General features: G+C 36.4%; 1 long non-coding RNA gene across 1 annotated transcript; it reads right to left on the reverse strand.

Annotated features, from left to right (window-relative positions):
- Window positions 1-13125, reverse strand: LOC145551002 (uncharacterized). The gene is made up of 3 exons (XR_014086763.1): window positions 12298-13125; window positions 6746-6797; window positions 1-933 (listed from the first exon to the last, which is right to left on the reverse strand). It is a non-coding gene; the product is annotated as an uncharacterized LOC145551002 (long non-coding RNA).
- Between the last annotated feature and the right edge of the window lie 3992 nt (window positions 13126-17117).

Consider the following 17117-nt stretch of genomic DNA (forward strand, 5'->3'; position numbering starts at 1 on the left):
TAATTTTTATTCAATGAAAAGCAGATTTAGTCGTAACAATAAATCCTGCAGTTGCTTTATCTAGGAGAGATAATGTCCAAATCCATAAAACCGAAGATGAAGCAGCCAATATAATAAAAACATGTTCAAAACTGGTCAACTAAAACAAAACAGTCGCAAAGAGAAATATCACATGAAAATGTGTACGTTTAGATTTCAATTTTGCATTTGAATTTAGCACATAAGTTGCATTAACAGTTTGGGAAGACTGTGTGGACGAACAGCATGGATCTACATGCATTATTTTCTGTTTTGCAGCTGGCTTGTATTTTTTGGCCTGTTAAGGCAGAAACTGCTTTAACAAATCTGACAGGCAGTGTCTCGTTCCGGTGACATAAAACTCTGTGCTTTAACAACTGTGAAATCTTTTTCTTCACTGTTGAAGGATCTTCCCTCTGCCGCCGCACCAAATGAATATTCCACCAGCAGAGACTCATTTTCCAAGTCAAGAAAAAACATTTAAAACTATTTAGAAGTGATCATTTCTGTCTTAATTACAAATATTTAAACATTTTTACATTTCTAATTACATCCTAAAGCCTTTGCTTCATTGAAGCTGCAGTTTTATCTAGATCTGGCAGTGAGCCGTTTTTCCTATCGTGTATAGTATCTAATGGAAAAACCATACCGAAATTAACCATGGAGAAAAAAGATTAGGAGGGAAAGGTATCTTTCGATAGGTGCAGCGATGCACAACAATACTGTGTAATAAGTTCAATAAGACCAACACACAAGTAAAAGAGCTAGAAAATAAATATGATTCCTACCAAAGCCATAGATTAAGAGATTTTGCACGTTGGCAGCAGTCAGAACAGTTTTCTGTCAGAGACATAATGGTTCTTGAGATCTGTCCAGCAGTGACTTCAGATCTTTAACTGCACATATCCTCCTACACTGGAAAAAAAAAAAAAAACTCTGTAAATTTACTGTAAAAAAAAAAAGTGAAATACCAACATTTTCTAACCGTGATATCTGAAACATTATATTACCGTAGAAAATATATGGAATTACAGTAAGTCAACACTGCAAAAAAAATCTGTAGTTAATCTGCAGTTAATAAAACCATGATTTATGTCAGAAAATTGTGAAATACGCCCGTTTATGATACATTTCTCTTTAGTTTGTAAGTTTAGGTTTATATAGAAATACGAAAAATCCACATGAGTAAGTCTACCTCTAAACAAGATTTTAATACCTAAATTCAAATTGCATTGGGATGCCAGGATATGATCAGGCTATTCAGGCTCAAAAATAATTTATTGTGTCTGAATTTTAATTAAATCTGCATGGGGAAATAGAGTAAAATGGATAGATTAGAGGGCAATTAATTTATTTGATAAGGCCCGATGGATTGGAGAGCCTTTTGGATATCTGAAATCAGGATTTTGTATTTGCCCAGTTTATCTGTCGGATGTTACCGTTTTTTGATTACATAAAAGATAAAAGCGTAAAAAAACAAAACAAACAAACAAAAAAAAAAGAATAAAACGTAAGAAACATGTACTTTTCTCCTGAGCATAGATTCATTTAGATTTGAATCAGGTTTCTTTGTTATGCTATCAGATGTTGGGAGGCAGTGAGTTCTACACAGCCCATCTTCCTATGCCATCTAAACACAAGGTAGATGCACAGTGGTGTAATAGCCTTATGAAAATGAAGAGAACACACAGATTTGCAAAGAATAAATCCCCTCAAAATGTGAAATGTATCATAAATGGGCCTATTTTTTCTTTTTCCATTTCAAACCCACATTCATCAACAGAAGAATCATAATCCTAAAGTCATAATAATGTTTATGTGCATCAAGCCTGGCGTCATTTGGTCCCATTCAGTTCATAATGACTTTGGGGGATTTGAGGTATATGAACTTGGGAAGCATAAACAATTCACTTTTTTGTTTATGGCAATGTAAATTATAAAAACAAACCCCACAAGAAAGTTAATCCTGCAGAGCTCTGGTCCTATGTAGTGCTGATGAAAACATGCTCAAGAACCCAGCTGGCTATTGTGGTTTTTAAGGAAATTCATACAAGTGTGTAACAGCTATTTTACACTAACTGGTCAAGTATGCATATATGCAGTGATGCTACTTAGATGCATCTGCAACCTGCTAGGTGGCATGGAAAAACAAAAAAAAGTTTTCACGATTCTTATTTCTAACTTTTAACTCAAATATTTTTGTTAGGAACCTTTGCAGTGCCAGCAAAGATTTGGAAATGTATGTCCTTTTATTGGGTTACAGACAAGGATAAACACAGTTAAGCTCAAATTCTCAAAAGCAAGACGTACATCACATTGAAAAATATAATAAAATGGAACTTGAGGGAGATGTTTTATTTGTTTCTGGGCAGTGGAAAAGTACCACTTGAGCACATGATGACATACCAAGCAAGCTGGCACAAAGATACATGTCTGTAATCCATCCTGCTTAGTGGTGCAGAGCCTCTGGTTCTCTGTGTTATATGTTGTTATAGTTGACTACTGAGTTTTACGTTGCTCGGCAAGTTTCTTCTGCCAAGTTTCTTTCAGATTTGAAGAGGCAGCTCACTAAACAGACAAAATAGATTTGAACTTTTGAAATGTTTGACATAACCTCATAGCCTAGGAGCCAGATTTGTTTGATTACTTCTACTGCATTCTTTTTAAACACAAGACCATTTAAAGTAATCCTGAAACTCTTTCCTGCATTTGGAATCCAAGTCTTGGCAGAAATACATTATCTTTACAAGGAAGGAAGAGTAAATATTGTAAATGAAAGAAGTTTGAGTTTAATTTTTTTTTATTCAGGTTTTACAGTTCTGTTGCATCCGCAAAAAAATGTATTCTAGTGAAATTGTGTGTGACGCAGCAAATAATTTTAAAGTAGCAGAAAATAAATTATGCTTAAGAATAATATTTTCAAAATGATCTGAAAAGTACAGTGTAAGGTTCAGGGGTGCAGTCAATACCTTTTATCTTCAGAATGGCCAGGGCAGCAAAAATACACGCCAAAAAGAAAACTCCCCACAGCATCCAAAGTTAGAGTTCTGAAATTTTTATATGCTTAAAACTATGCACACTTCCATATATATGGAGTGAGATGAGCCCAACCATTTGATTTTGTTCTGTTTCAGTGTCTATTCATGCTAATGTGATTATTATTAATGCTTAAACCTGAATACGTTAGAATAGCATCTGATATAAAGCCAACATCTCATAAGGATAATGTTTTATTTAAATTTTTCACAGTGAAGTGTTTAACCTGACCTTATTCTGACAAATAGGGGTCAAAATGTGGTGGTGTTTGATAAGAATAGTTGACTCAGTTCTTTGAAGCTCATCACATTTTGCTAGTGGTTAGCTGAAGAGACCTCAGCGATGTGTGGTAGATCATTTGGTTTGTGTTTATCTCATGAATTGCAAATTTATTTATTACTAAAAATAATTATAATAAGTATGAAAACTTTTTTTCAAGTTCATTTTATCCCTGTAAAAGCCAGTCCAGGGCAAGCCTTGATGAGGTGTTGGTGTACAAATGGGGCTACAAAGTACCGATGGTACAGCATTGCTATACTGAATAATTAGTTGCTTCTAAAATAAGAATTTCCATAATGTATATCTGAAGTGCCTTGTTGCTGAAATGTGCTATTCAAATAAATGAATAACAGCACAAACATTATTTTATGCAGACACTATAAAACTTAAATCAGTTGCGAAACTCGCAATGATCATTCTAAGTTTTCAGAATAAATACTCACAAAGTGAACAAAAAAAAAAGGACGGAGAAAATTACAAAAAAGAAACTAATAAAAAAGCCCTTAACTTTGTCTAGCTGTAAAGACTGCATGTTTTCCACTGTGCCCTGAGCTGCACTGTGTGGGAGTCAGCAGCAGCAAAGGCTGCAGAGCTTTGGGAAATGCCTGCTCCACATTGGTTAAAATATGGGTAAAAACACAGAAAACCACAGTGCAGTGCTGTGTTGCAGATTAAACAGTGACAGAGTCTGGAAAATTAATTTCAAGAGGTTTGACAAATGTGGGGCTGTGGACACACTTCATTTCATCAACACACAAATAGAGACCCACATTCTAACATTAGGAATAAGGAAAAATCAAAAATACCAAACACAAAACTAGATTCAAGTCTTGCGTTTTTTTATACATTTTCTCTCAAAATGTGGGCTACAGGCTAAAAGATCCCTCCAAAGCATCCACTGAACGATGATTTGTGAGCAACACTGAGTGATCGATGCAAACAATAGGAGTAGGCAGATGGACACTTTTGTGAATGTGTTTGCTGAAAACGAGGAGCTTAGTCAGAGTCGGCTACACACCGGATTTCAAAGAGAAGAATGAGGTTAGAGTTGGTTTAACTGAGACATGATGCATTGAACCATTGAGAATCATTTTGGCAGTGTGTTGGAAGAGCTGATATGAACCATAGAATCGCTTGGACATATGCAGAAATGAGTCACCACCATATTGCACTCAGGATTGTGTGTAAATCATGCTCCGTGATAACGACAAGCGTGGAAATCTCTAAACCTACGCCATGTCCAGAAAGGCAAATCCAAAGCCGACTCTTTTTTTCCCCCCTTTTTCTTATCAGGGCTTTACTTTGAAAACTTCCCCAGCCCCTTCTTCTTTTGTGTGGTTAATAAAGCAAATCCAAAGCACCACGCTTTAGTGACAGTGAAGGTGAAGCGGCAACTAAAATTGATTTTAAAATAAATGTCAATATTATAAAGTGGAATTCAGGCTGTACGCAATCAGACATGACTGCAACATGGAAACTTGGCTTAGTACCAACCTCCTAACTGATTTTGCATCATGTGAGGAGTGAATGACTGCAACCAATCTGACAAAATGTTAAAGAATAAGACCAGTAAAAATATCTGTATTCATGTTTTAGCATCTATTTTGCCTTTCTTTTTAGGATTTAGTTTTTTTCTTTCTTTAGCATGGTTGCACATTCAGTGGCAATTTCCTGGTATAACTATGTGGCTCAATATCCATTATGGTTCAAAATAGGTGGGAAACATGCACACTTGCCTGTTCCAGCTGATTCTGGACTTTCGGCTCTCCAAAATAAATATGACTTTGCTTCTCATTTTCCCATAACAGATTTTTTAAAATTAGTTAATGTAAATATAACTTATCAAACAAAGTCAAGTCAAGCTAATGTGTATAGCACATTTCAGCAACAAGGCAGTTCAAAGCGCTTTGCATCACAAAAATATCACACAATCATCACTCATGAAATAAGCAGTAAACAGTTCATTTTTATCAAAGGCCATAATCAAAATCACCAAGCAAATACACATCAAATGTGTTGATCAATGTTTCACTTAACACTAATCATAGGCAACTCTAAACAGGTGGGTTCTAAGCCTCGATTTAAAGGAGCTCAGATCTTCATCTGTTCTGCGGTTTTCTGGAAATTCGATTCAGATTTGTTGAAAAACTGAATGCTGTATCTCCATGTTTGGTTCTGGTTCACATATTTGATGTGTATTTGCTTGATAATTTTGATGATTCTATACCAATAAACGTGACTTGACTATTATGCAAATTTTACTTTTTGGATATTTTTTCATTTCATTTGTGTGTCTGTTGCTTCTTGAAACAGTCCAAGTGCTTAAAAACAAACAAACCCAGAAACGTTTTGGCAAAAACTTAGCATTTTCTTAGTGTGTGGAAAACAAGCCGTTCCAAAAACCTCCTGATTACTCAGTCACAATTAGGGTTTCAGGGTAACAGCTCTGAACCCTGTTACCCTAGCAACCACTGCCAAGTCCCGACCCTCACCTAGCAACCCAAACAGAGCTCGAGCAAATCTAGTCAGCTGGTTTTACTGCTAAGTGTATATAGCTGCTAGAAAAGACAAGTGTTTTGTTTTTGATTTACTAATAAGAAACTACTTGTTGTAATCTTGTTGTTTGTGCTGCTGCTTCTTGGTCTGACTAAGGGTCAAAGATACAGTTATACAACTGCACATCTGTTTTTTTTTTTCATATGTGTAAAGTGTGAGTGTAAACTTTTAGTTGGAGGAGAGTGTTATTTAGCTCTGAACCAGGAACATTTTTATGCTCTTATAATCTCTGTTGAAAATAAACATTTTACCAAAATAAGGATTCTTTCATTCATTTTTCATACGCGCTTCGTTTTCCTCAGGGGCTTTGAGTGGATTGGGATAATGGTTGAATGTTTGGGGTTTTGTATTAGAGGATTTAATTTTAAATTCTTGTTTCATTTTAGCACAGAGGCCCCAGTTTGGTCCCATCGATCAAACGCTGAAGTACGGCTCAGCAGCTGTTTATTATTATTATTATTATTTTTTGTGTACCATAGCTACAAGGCAAGCATTATGCAGATGTGCTTTCTAAATTTGTCGTCAAGTAAAATAAAAAAGAAATAGGACTGCAAATGAGGCGTTTCGGGGAGGTTAGGAGCAACAACTTCTGTGTGAAGGAAATCATTTTGTTTTAGGAAGGACTTTGTAACTTTGCTTTCAACTATACTAGTATAAGTAAACCTCTGAATGAATGTATGGAAACACTGTAACAAACTAAAAATAAAATTTCAATTTCAGAAAATCAATTCTATATCATAATCAGATTTCTTTAAATGTATATAGAAATATTGGAAATAGGCGACTTTGTAGTATAAAACTGTATTCCAATGTTTCTGACAAGAGTGAGCAGAGCTGATTTTTTTTGTGTGTGTACCTCATGTGCTCTGAATGATCGCTCTTGAAGACCTGGATACTGCTTATTCCACCTACACACAAATAGAAATATTTGTTTAAACAAGTAACAGCTAAAGTAGTCTGGAACATCTGACAAACACATTTCCCAGAGTTTTATGCGTTTTCCGTCCTGACCTTGTTGCTTATTTTTATGCGTTTTTACAAAGGTTATGCTTCTTCAATTATCACCTTATTTGTTTTCTTGATATGTTCAGTGTATGACCTTCAGAATGTTGCTACTAAGCTGTTTTAATAGCTGCAGGGCCAATTCATTCATATGCTGCTCATAGGACAGTTCACTGTTTATTCTGCACATTACTAAGGGGCCATTGTTCCATCTTTAGATTTGAGTCGGCTCCAGGGCAGTTATCTCCCCAAAAACATCAATACTGACATCCATTCTTTTCACCTAAGAGGGTAGAAATAAAACTGTGTGTCAAGTAGTTGACCACATGCATCGTGATTCCCCTGTTGAAACCAAGACTTTCCATCTCAAAGAGGCAAAAATATTTGAAAGTCAAACAAAAGCCACGGCAGTTTAAAATTCGTCTCAGCAATGAAGTACAAACATAAAGGAACTAATCTTTCATCGGAGGTCCAATACAGAACACCTGATCAATAACATTGCTCCGCTTTGGAAAAGCTCTCTGAATTTCTCATCCTTGGAGTCAGTGTGATTCCTGTAAACTTTCATGATGAGTGGATGCAGTGTGAACTGTCAAGTTGGTACTTTACACTGTGCACATTTCTGTCTTCCTTTCTCTTTTCCTTCTTTCTTTTTTTTTTTTGTAACTCGAAGAGGTTATTTTCTATGCTTAGCTCCTTAAACGTGTTCTGCTCTGACAGGGATTACTTCACTCCATCTTTTTGTCAGGTTGTGGCCTCAATGAGCAGAACTCCTGTTGAGCTTTAATAGGTTATGAACAGCCATGCGAGGGTCAAGGGGGCAACATGTGTTAGAGCCTGCAGAAACTATTATGTTCTGTGGATCATGTTTTCAGACAACTTACTGCATTCACATTTCCAACACAGAGACAGCAGATTTATAAGGAGTCTTAATGCTAAGCAGCGCTAATTGTTCAGTACAGAATAACTACTTTATTTTTACACACAATATAAAGAACTCATAATAGATTAATTGTTCTCTCCTCAATAATTTAGTAACCTCACAAATTAACTAGATGGACATCAATCTGGCTTTTCTAAACCAATACTGACTTGTGATATCAATGTTGCTTTGGAGCAAGAGGGTTCACTCAGGGTTAGGGAAATGTTGCTCATTTTGATCTCCAATTGGCAAAATTACTCAATGTATTCTTGGAAATAAATACCAAAACTATTAAGATATACCAGATGTAGCCACTTGCCAATTTTAACTTGTAGTCACAGGTGTGGAAAAAACAGAAAGAAAAAAAACACGCCTCTGGATACAGTTAACTTCTGTGCAGCTACTGTTAATGGAATAAAGACGGCAGTTGGTGCTAAAAGCTCTAAGATTAACCATGGTTGGCCTTTAATGAAGCTTGAGCCTTTTTTGCTGTTCTTTGGTGGTATGAGTGTGTAATTACACAAGAACACTAAAAGCCTTTGGAGCAGGTCAGAGACGTTGGGAGTCTGTGCCATGTACTAAAACTTAACTGTTGCACTTATAAGAGGTTAATTCAAGAGGCTACGCTTGCGGGTTGCGCTGCTGATTGAGAATAATCCGTAAATTAAAACTAAAAGGTCATTTAAAGTGTTTCTTCTTACTCACAATTCGAGCCCAAAAGTGGTTCATTTTCATGTTTACAGCTTAAAGGTTATCCAGTATTTACCCAAGACCAGAGTCTTCATGCTTTCAGGTACATTTGGGCTTCTATTAAAAAGCAGCAGTCAGCCATTGTAATCCTTTGATTTGAGCTATTAGTCCATGTGTATGTCGTTTTAAAACATCCACTTCACAGTGGCGCAATAAAGTTGTTGACTGCATCTTGTAACTTTGCCACATGGTCAGTCCTTCTAGTGTGAGAGAATGCTTTCCACATGCTGTAAGCAGTTTGTGTGGTAGTTGGCAAGAGCTGAAACAATGCGGTAATCTGTGGATCACGCTGCTACATGAATGGTGGCTGAAGTTCTGTTTAGCATCCTGGCTGTGTGTGAGTGCCAGACCACAGGAATGAGATTCTCCCTGCTGCTGTCTGCCTGTGAATTAAAGTTTCATTATTTATAAAATATCGCAAAGCTGGCACTTTTCATGGACTTTTAATGCAACTTTTAAAGCAACTTTGCAATAAAAGTGTCATTATTTACCGAATGACACTTCATGACAACTGTCAGACATTCAGAAAGATTCCTTCGTGTTTATTACAGGTGTTATGTCATGTTTTATGAGAATATCATGTCAGTCTTATGCACACTTCATCAAATAAAGTGTTACCAAGAACATTAATTGTAAAAGGAAAACATACAAAGTCAATAAATATTTAATGGGATGATTATTGGCAACCTTGCTGTCAGTACGTATTTACTAAACATACTGTTTTTACCAACAGGATAGCACTTAGTCTTGTAAGTGAAGTATTTAATAAGATTGGAGCATCTTTTTAGGACAATCTCTCTAAATAAGTAGTGTCCAAATATTTTTGCAGAGGGACCAAAAATGTCAAGTTGAAAGTACTCCAGAGGCCACAAACTTTTTTGTAATTTTCTAATTGTAATTGTGAAAAATATTTTCTTTGCCTGCTAGATAAACAATAAACGAATCACTATATTTTACTGAAATAACACGGTGGTCAGATTTCTGCAGTCAAAAGGATGAGTAAATCATTGTAGATTTAAAACAGAAAAAGGGTCTTGCAGATTTGCCAAACTAAATTTAGGCTGTTCTTGAACGTAGGACCCTCCCAGAATCGTTGCAATATTTGAACACCCCTGCTCTAGGTGGTCCGTCTTAAGATTGTTTTGCAGACTTGTTGATCCCAAGAGGCCCATCTTTGCAGTAGTTTTGGAACGATGAGTTTAATATGTTTACTTTTGAATCTCTTTTACCATCTTGCTTACTGTGGGTGGTGGTAAAATAAACTTAGGTCCTCATCCAACTCAGTGGCTTGTGGTTAAAACAAATAGTCTTATGTGTTATGTTGCATTTCTACTAAAAGAAAATAGACACCAATAGTTCCTGGGAACTCTGATAAATATCAATTAAAAAAAAAAAAAAAAACCTTTATTTTCCTGTCATTGCTATGATTGCAGTAGAAGATGATTATAGGTTTCATCCACAGGTGTACCAATAATTGGTATAATTGGTGCTGGCACTTTGTGTTCTTGAGACAGTATGCTTCTTTTGTACAAACACCATCACTGTAATTTTAGTTAATTATGATGTAAAATTGAGGAAACAAAATTACTTTTGCTGGAAAATTTAACTTTTAAGATGGTACTTTGAGGGGCAACCCAAGACTCACTTCTGCCTGTTTCATTTAAAATAATGACTGAAATCATTACTCCTGAATTTAACATAAGTAGATATTCTAACAAGGTTTTAGTTTAGCTCCCCTATCTCCCACAAATACATCTGTTTTTAATATGACAAACGTTTTCTAAACCTACTGCTCAGGGTCTTGATCTGGAATAAATTAGTAGTCTGTCCAGGAACAAACTGTTCCTGGACAGTGGATTTTCCAAATAGCTAGCTTCAGTTTTAATCCTTTTGACCTCTCAAAATTGTCAAAATCAGAGTGAAAATGGTTTATTTAATTAATTGATGTGCTTTTATTTGATAAGTTTCTGAAAGGTTCAGACAGTTTTGTCTTAGCTTAAGAAAAATCCAACAAAATCACGTATTTGTTTTAAAAGGTATGCAAATCCTCAGCTAACCATATACCCTGGGAACATTAGAGCTCTAAGAATGTTCAAGGAGTGATTTATGATTTTGTCTGCAGTTTCATCTTTACTGGATGTGGAAAGTGCCATGGGAAAACAGTCAAACCATATATTTGAATAATTTTCTACACCTAGGCATTTGGCCATTGGACATTAAACTTTAACATGTGCTGCAAGCCCTCAGGGTTTTCTCAGAGTTTAGACACTGTGCCCACACTTTATTGAACTCATTTTTATTGAGAGGTGACTACATAATTTTATTCCGAGCTCCTAATTTATTTATTTTTATTTTCTTAAATGTGGCTTAATGCAACCATTTTACGTTTCTGTGGAGTGGTTTATTGAGACGGTGGTTTTTGGTTTTGCTCCAAGACCTTTTTTCTCTTTTAAGAGCTAATTTTCTCACATGGCTTACAACGTAGCACCTTTTCAACCCTTGCTGTAAACACGTTCTTATTCAAAGATCCATTTGGTGGCACACAGCACAGTTAAAGGATGTGGTCCATGATTTCCAAAGCAACCAAAGAGAAGACCATATGACGTAATTACTGCGGTTTGGGTGACTAAAAACAAAGGTTTTCCAATTCTCCTCTCCAACAAAGCGCTAGAAGAGGTGCTGCATATGTAATTTTTTCCATTTGTCACTGAAACACTGAATGAACCCAGATTTTCAAATGAAGCTTTGCCTTTCAGACGTTTTATGTGTACATGTGGTTACAGATGAGCGTATCAAAGATACATTTAAGGAAAATGATCCAATAAACGAACACTGCTGTACAAAAAAATCTGAATAATAGAGGATAGTGAGGGTCAGCCAGTTGCCTTTTTGTTCCATATCACAGTAAATCTCCACAAAGCTGGCAAAAACAGGTCAAATTCTCTTTCGTGTATAGCATCTATTAAATCCAGATTTAGTCTCAAATTTGTGAAAACCCTAGGATATCAAATATGTTGTCTGAAGCAAAGTTTCCCAATTCCCCCGATACAAACATTGGCCAAGTGCACTGAACCAAAGAGTGCTCTAGAAATATGATGTCATAAATAAACCAAACCAAAACATAGTTTAGCTTATAGCTCATAGGGTTTAAACTATCAGCTAAAACATAATTTGTGATTATTTCCAGCAAAACAGGCATTAAAGGTTCTTTATTTTTAACTGGTTAAAGCTGTTTTTGTGGATTATATTTGTAAGACTAAGTCTTCAATTTACAGCACTTTGGATTCATACCCCTTGAGTTTTTTCACACAAATTCAATGTAGCACACATTCACATGTGAAGTAGTTAGACCTTTATTTACACCTAATATTTTGTATTTAGGATGTTAGCCTTAAAAATGTACCTACATTTTACAAATCAAAAATCCAAAACCAAATTTTAATTTGACCCCTTTTATTGACACCCCTAAATAGAATCTAATTCAGCAGCAGTAAGTAGTCTTTTTTTTTATCTTAGTACAAATGTGTTCTGTTACGATGATTGTTAAAGAACATTTAAGAATCGTGAGGAAATCATGAGCATCATGAGGACCAATGAAAGTAGTGAACTGGTCAGAAATAAACTTATGAAGTTTATGTACAGTTGGGTTATAAAACTGTCGTGATTTTAGGTAAATGTCTGACCCACATGCAAGATACACTCAGGAGACATTAAAAAGTTAAAGATTTACTTACAAAAAAAATTAGTGGTCTTGGGGAACATGTGGAGAAGATGAAAGTTTGCCAGCCAGAATCTAGAAATGATGGTTCTATGTGGGGGTTGAAGCCTGGAGAGCGCTGGGTGAACCGGAGCAGGTTGATTGATGGAGGGCAGAAATTTGGAGCTGGTGGATGGTGAGAATGTAGTAGAGCAGACAGGCTGTTAGGAGGAGAAGGAACCATGTGATGCAAGTTGGATAATACACCCAGAATCTCAGAGAGAGTCTAAGCACATCAGTCCAGGTAACTCCACAAAAGAACAGATCCTGGGAGCTGATGGAGGTTATCTAGAACAAACACTTCACACAACCGAGTACAAGGAAATCTCAAAGAGAACTGCGAGGTAGCTAGAGCTTTACAGCATTGGTTTAATTCTCAGGCATTGAGAGGAGAACTGATCACCAGCTCCACTTAACCTCTGGTTGATGAGCCTGATGATTTGCAGGTGTGTAGCAGCACACCTGCAGCACCATGCTGCACTGCCCCCTCTGGTGAAACTGAAAAGTCAGAGGTGAGGAAGAAACCCACCACACAGACACAACACCCTGGATTCCTGACAGTAACATCACTTCCCAAGCTTTGCTAATCTCACAGAGCACAGTCCAACGCAAGAGGGGCGGCAACAAAAAAGTGGTTATTTAAAAAGAAAAAGTAATGCAGCAAACATGAAAGATGGTGCTCTGGTTCGATTAATTGGGTTTATGTCCCATATTCAAAATGTTCCACATGGTACAAAGCTAACAACACACACTGAACACTTAAAACTAACAATCCCAGTACAATAAACATATTGGTGGCAGCATCATAGTGCAGGAATGCTTTGTTCAACAGAGACAGGAAGCCCAGACAGAATGGGAGGATGAATGGAACTAAATACAGAGCAATACTGAAACAAAATCTGTTAGAGGCTGCACAGCACTTGAGATAATGGATAAAGTTTCCCCTTACAGCAGGAGAATGACTCTAAACATACAAACAGAGCTGCAATTGAATGATCACATTACACCAATGTGTTACAATGACTAAGCTTGTCAGTACTTAAATCCAGTTAAGAATCTTTTTGATGTTTACTTGTGTTCTTCATCTAATCAGGCTGAGCATGAACTAATTTGCAAAGACTGGCAACAAAGTTAAGACGTGCAGAACAGGTAGAGACATAACAGCAAAATACTTTTAGCTGTAATTGGAGGACAAAGCGATTCCACAAGGTAATAACTCAGAGCTAAATAGGAGGCAGTTTAAACTTCGTAGATCTTAATTACTTAACATTTTTAAACCATGTATCTTTTTCCTCCCGCTTTACAGTTCAGCACCATTTTGTGTTGCGTCGGTCACACAAGATCCCAACATAACGCACTGACATTTGTGGCACTCTGTGCATTTCATTAGTCTCATAACTCTTATGACTTACTGAACGCATAATTCTATTTCACTGTAAGAAAAAAAAGCATGCAGCTGGTGCTCATGATTTGTTTTTCTAGCAGACAGTTTAGCCTGATTAGGCCGACGTTTTTCAGTCCTCCACCTGCAGAATGTGCTCTAATGAATTTCACTCACTTTGAAGTGAGAAGAGTTTCATTTTTTGCCTCACATGTGACAAGCCTCGTCTTCATTTCAGTCTGAAACTTGGTATGGATCACTAGGAAACACCAAGACGGTGATTGCATTTGGCACTTGGCCCTCTGTCTAACTCTACATATGCAGCAGTCGCACTAATTATGCCTTAGGTTGTATTAATTACTGTCAAATGCCAGAATAAATGTGCTGTGATATTTCACCCTGTCAGATTTTCCCTTTTGGAAACATATGCGAAGGTATTTAAGGCAGACTGTCTTATCTCATTGGAAGAAATGCCAGCACACTGACAAAAATAAGATCTATTAAAAAAAATGATTGTTTGATGTTAAACACGTGCAAAGACTAATGAAGATGAAACAAGTTTAAAAGAATTTGCACTAATCTCAGCTGTCATCTGATGTTTACACCCATTTACAAAAATATGGGCAGTAAAAAGCCTCATCCTGCTTGAGTGTACTTTCTGTTGCACAGCGAGGAACAGACAGCAAAGTGTGTGAAGACTTGAGTGAAAAATCTCCTGGATTACACCAAAGATGTAAAACAATTGAACCATTTCAAGCACAGATTTGAAACACTTCCATCTTCCAGAAAACGTGAGGAACAATAGATTTTTTTTTTTTTTTTTTTAGCTGAATGAATTCCCTGAGAATTCTTCCTGTGATGTCTGGCTGCATTCTTCTTTCATCTGCCTCACTGTCTTTGTGAGTCTGAATCACACAGCAGCAGATGTTTCAGCACATGACTGGATACTGATGTCATCTTTGGCACAAAACTCTCATCTTGTGTATTTGGTCCATGCACAGGGTTACATATTCAGGATGCATATTCAGTTCATGTAAATCTCAGCTGTGAACCAAAACTTTTCACTTATCTTTACTGGGAAATGAAAGAAATGATAAAAACAAAAAATGCATCTGCATGTTCTTTGAAAAACTGTTCAAAGCAGTAAATGTTGATGTTATAAAGCTTTATTTCTGGAGAGCTGGTGTGTTTTATTCAGCAAGGCAAAGAAAATCACCCCCAAGTGTTAGGGATTCTGACTGAATAAAAGAAACAAATCATACAAGGTCATCATGCTTCAAGCCTCCAATCCCACCTTACGTCAGATATGTTTTATATGACTGGGATCTGGCGCTTTGCAGGCCACTGGAGAATGCTTTACAAACTATATTTTTTATGAAGTCATTTAGAGAATTTTGGCTTGCACTCATGTGAATAAAAATGAGGTAATTCAGCTGCTGCACAGAAAAATTGGTGCTGCTGGCTTCGTGATCTCTGTTTAAAAGCAAATTAAATCTACACATCTGAAATTTCATAAGAGTTTTGTTCTGCACTGTGAGACTATATCACCAAGCTTCCATTACGAAAGAGCAGGAGAGCTGATGATAGTGCTTATTTTATAAAAGCAAATTTTCAACATATCAGATTATCCTGTGCATGGTTGTCCCACTCCGTTACGGTTTATTCTTTTTCTGCATTACTCTCCTTGAACATGCAATTTTACATACTTTATGAATTATGGCACAACCTTGCAACAGCTTTTACTTGACAGAAAATATCCAGGTATAATTTACTACTAATTTGAGTTTGTGTTTTTCGGAGGATATTGGACTTTTTTTTAATGTTTGTTGTCATACTGCATTCTTAAACATTTTTTAAAGGATTCTTTTCATCTCTACAGCATTTTTCTGGTAATGAAGTGACAGGAAAGTTTGAGAGAGGGGGAGAACAAAGGTCAACGGGCTGGAACTCAAACCCGTGATGTCTGAGGACTGAGACCCTCATGTTTGGGTCGCACGCTTTACCCCTGTGCCACTGCCGCGCCCCGTCACATTGCATTCTTTATTTTATCTGTGTAGGGTTGTGATAGGCTGCTCCCAATTTGCAGCAACCTGTTTTTAAGCTGTTAAGAGGAAACTGAAGTACATGCAGAGTTTGTATTACAGGAAGAGTAGCGTTGCCTCAGAAGTAAAATGTACAGGAAATAGCAGGATTATGACTCTTCTAAGCTGATTTCTTTCAGAGTTACTCAAGTAAAGGTAAGGAGACTAACCACCCCCTGGCTGAAGCTACTTCAGATTTATATGGCAACTACAGACAACTGATTGAGCATTTCCAGCTATTCTCCCACAAACATAATGTCAGTGTGTAAGAGATGCACCCATAAATTAAAGTTTATAATCAAGTTCTTCATCATCATCATCATAATCATCATCATTATATACTCCTATTGTCTGTAATCACAGGTGAGGGTGCTGGCTGATGCTGACATCTAGTGGTCAGTGGTGCATCAGCTCGTCACATCTTTGCTTCAGGGGAAACCAATTATAAGAATAAATGGGTAGAGACTTCACACTCCTATGTAGGTATTATATTCACAGTCAGCTGTGGTTTCCATTACTGAGTGGCTGTTTTATTTTAATAATGGTTGCTTCCGGTCATCCTGAAGTAAATTTCAAACCTGTCTGTTGAGTTAAATTGCTTTTATAATGATGTGTTGATGTATTAGACCACTATTGAAAACAGAACTCAGCAGAAACCCAAAGATCTTCATTGTTTTGTGTTGTTGTTAGGTCAATGTTTGTTTATTTTTATTTTTTTGTCATTATGATAGGCTCCCTTTAAATCACACGAAACATATGAAGATGCAGTTGTCACACAGTTAGACAAAACTGAATGCAACACAGAGGAAACTCTTTCTTTAGATCATATATTGATTTGTTTCGAACAACATCTGAAAACTGTGACTGAGTCAGTTCACCCCAGCTGATGTTACTTAAAATGCTTTAGGTGTTTGTAACTTTATTTCTCTCATGAAATAAACGAACACACTTCGAACACTCATTATAAAAATAAGTAGCTTATTTTGAGACCCTGAATAGTATATCATTTAAACAGTTCTACTTGTTTCTGACATGGACTGACTAGAAATATTGCACTTTTAGTCTTAGTGAGTAATTTTGAACATGTGCTTGCAATCAAAATAAAATAAAAAACAGAATGAAAGGAGTGTTCTGATTGAGGAGAATCACTTGATTTATTGCTTAGTCCCATAAAAAGCTGTTCTTGATGCATTGGTGATCATAATGATTCTCTGTCATAAATTTTTCTTTCACTGTCCCAAAGGAAATAACGTATAACCAATTACTACTGGGTTCTACAGATGGTTTTCAAAAATAGCTGCTGTCACTAAGAGCTTTAGATGATTTATGATTCAC

The sequence above is a fragment of the Poecilia reticulata genome, chromosome 3, assembly GCF_904066995.2.
Source record: "Poecilia reticulata chromosome 3, P_reticulata-male-v2, whole genome shotgun sequence".
Lineage (NCBI taxonomy): Eukaryota > Metazoa > Chordata > Actinopteri > Cyprinodontiformes > Poeciliidae > Poecilia > Poecilia reticulata.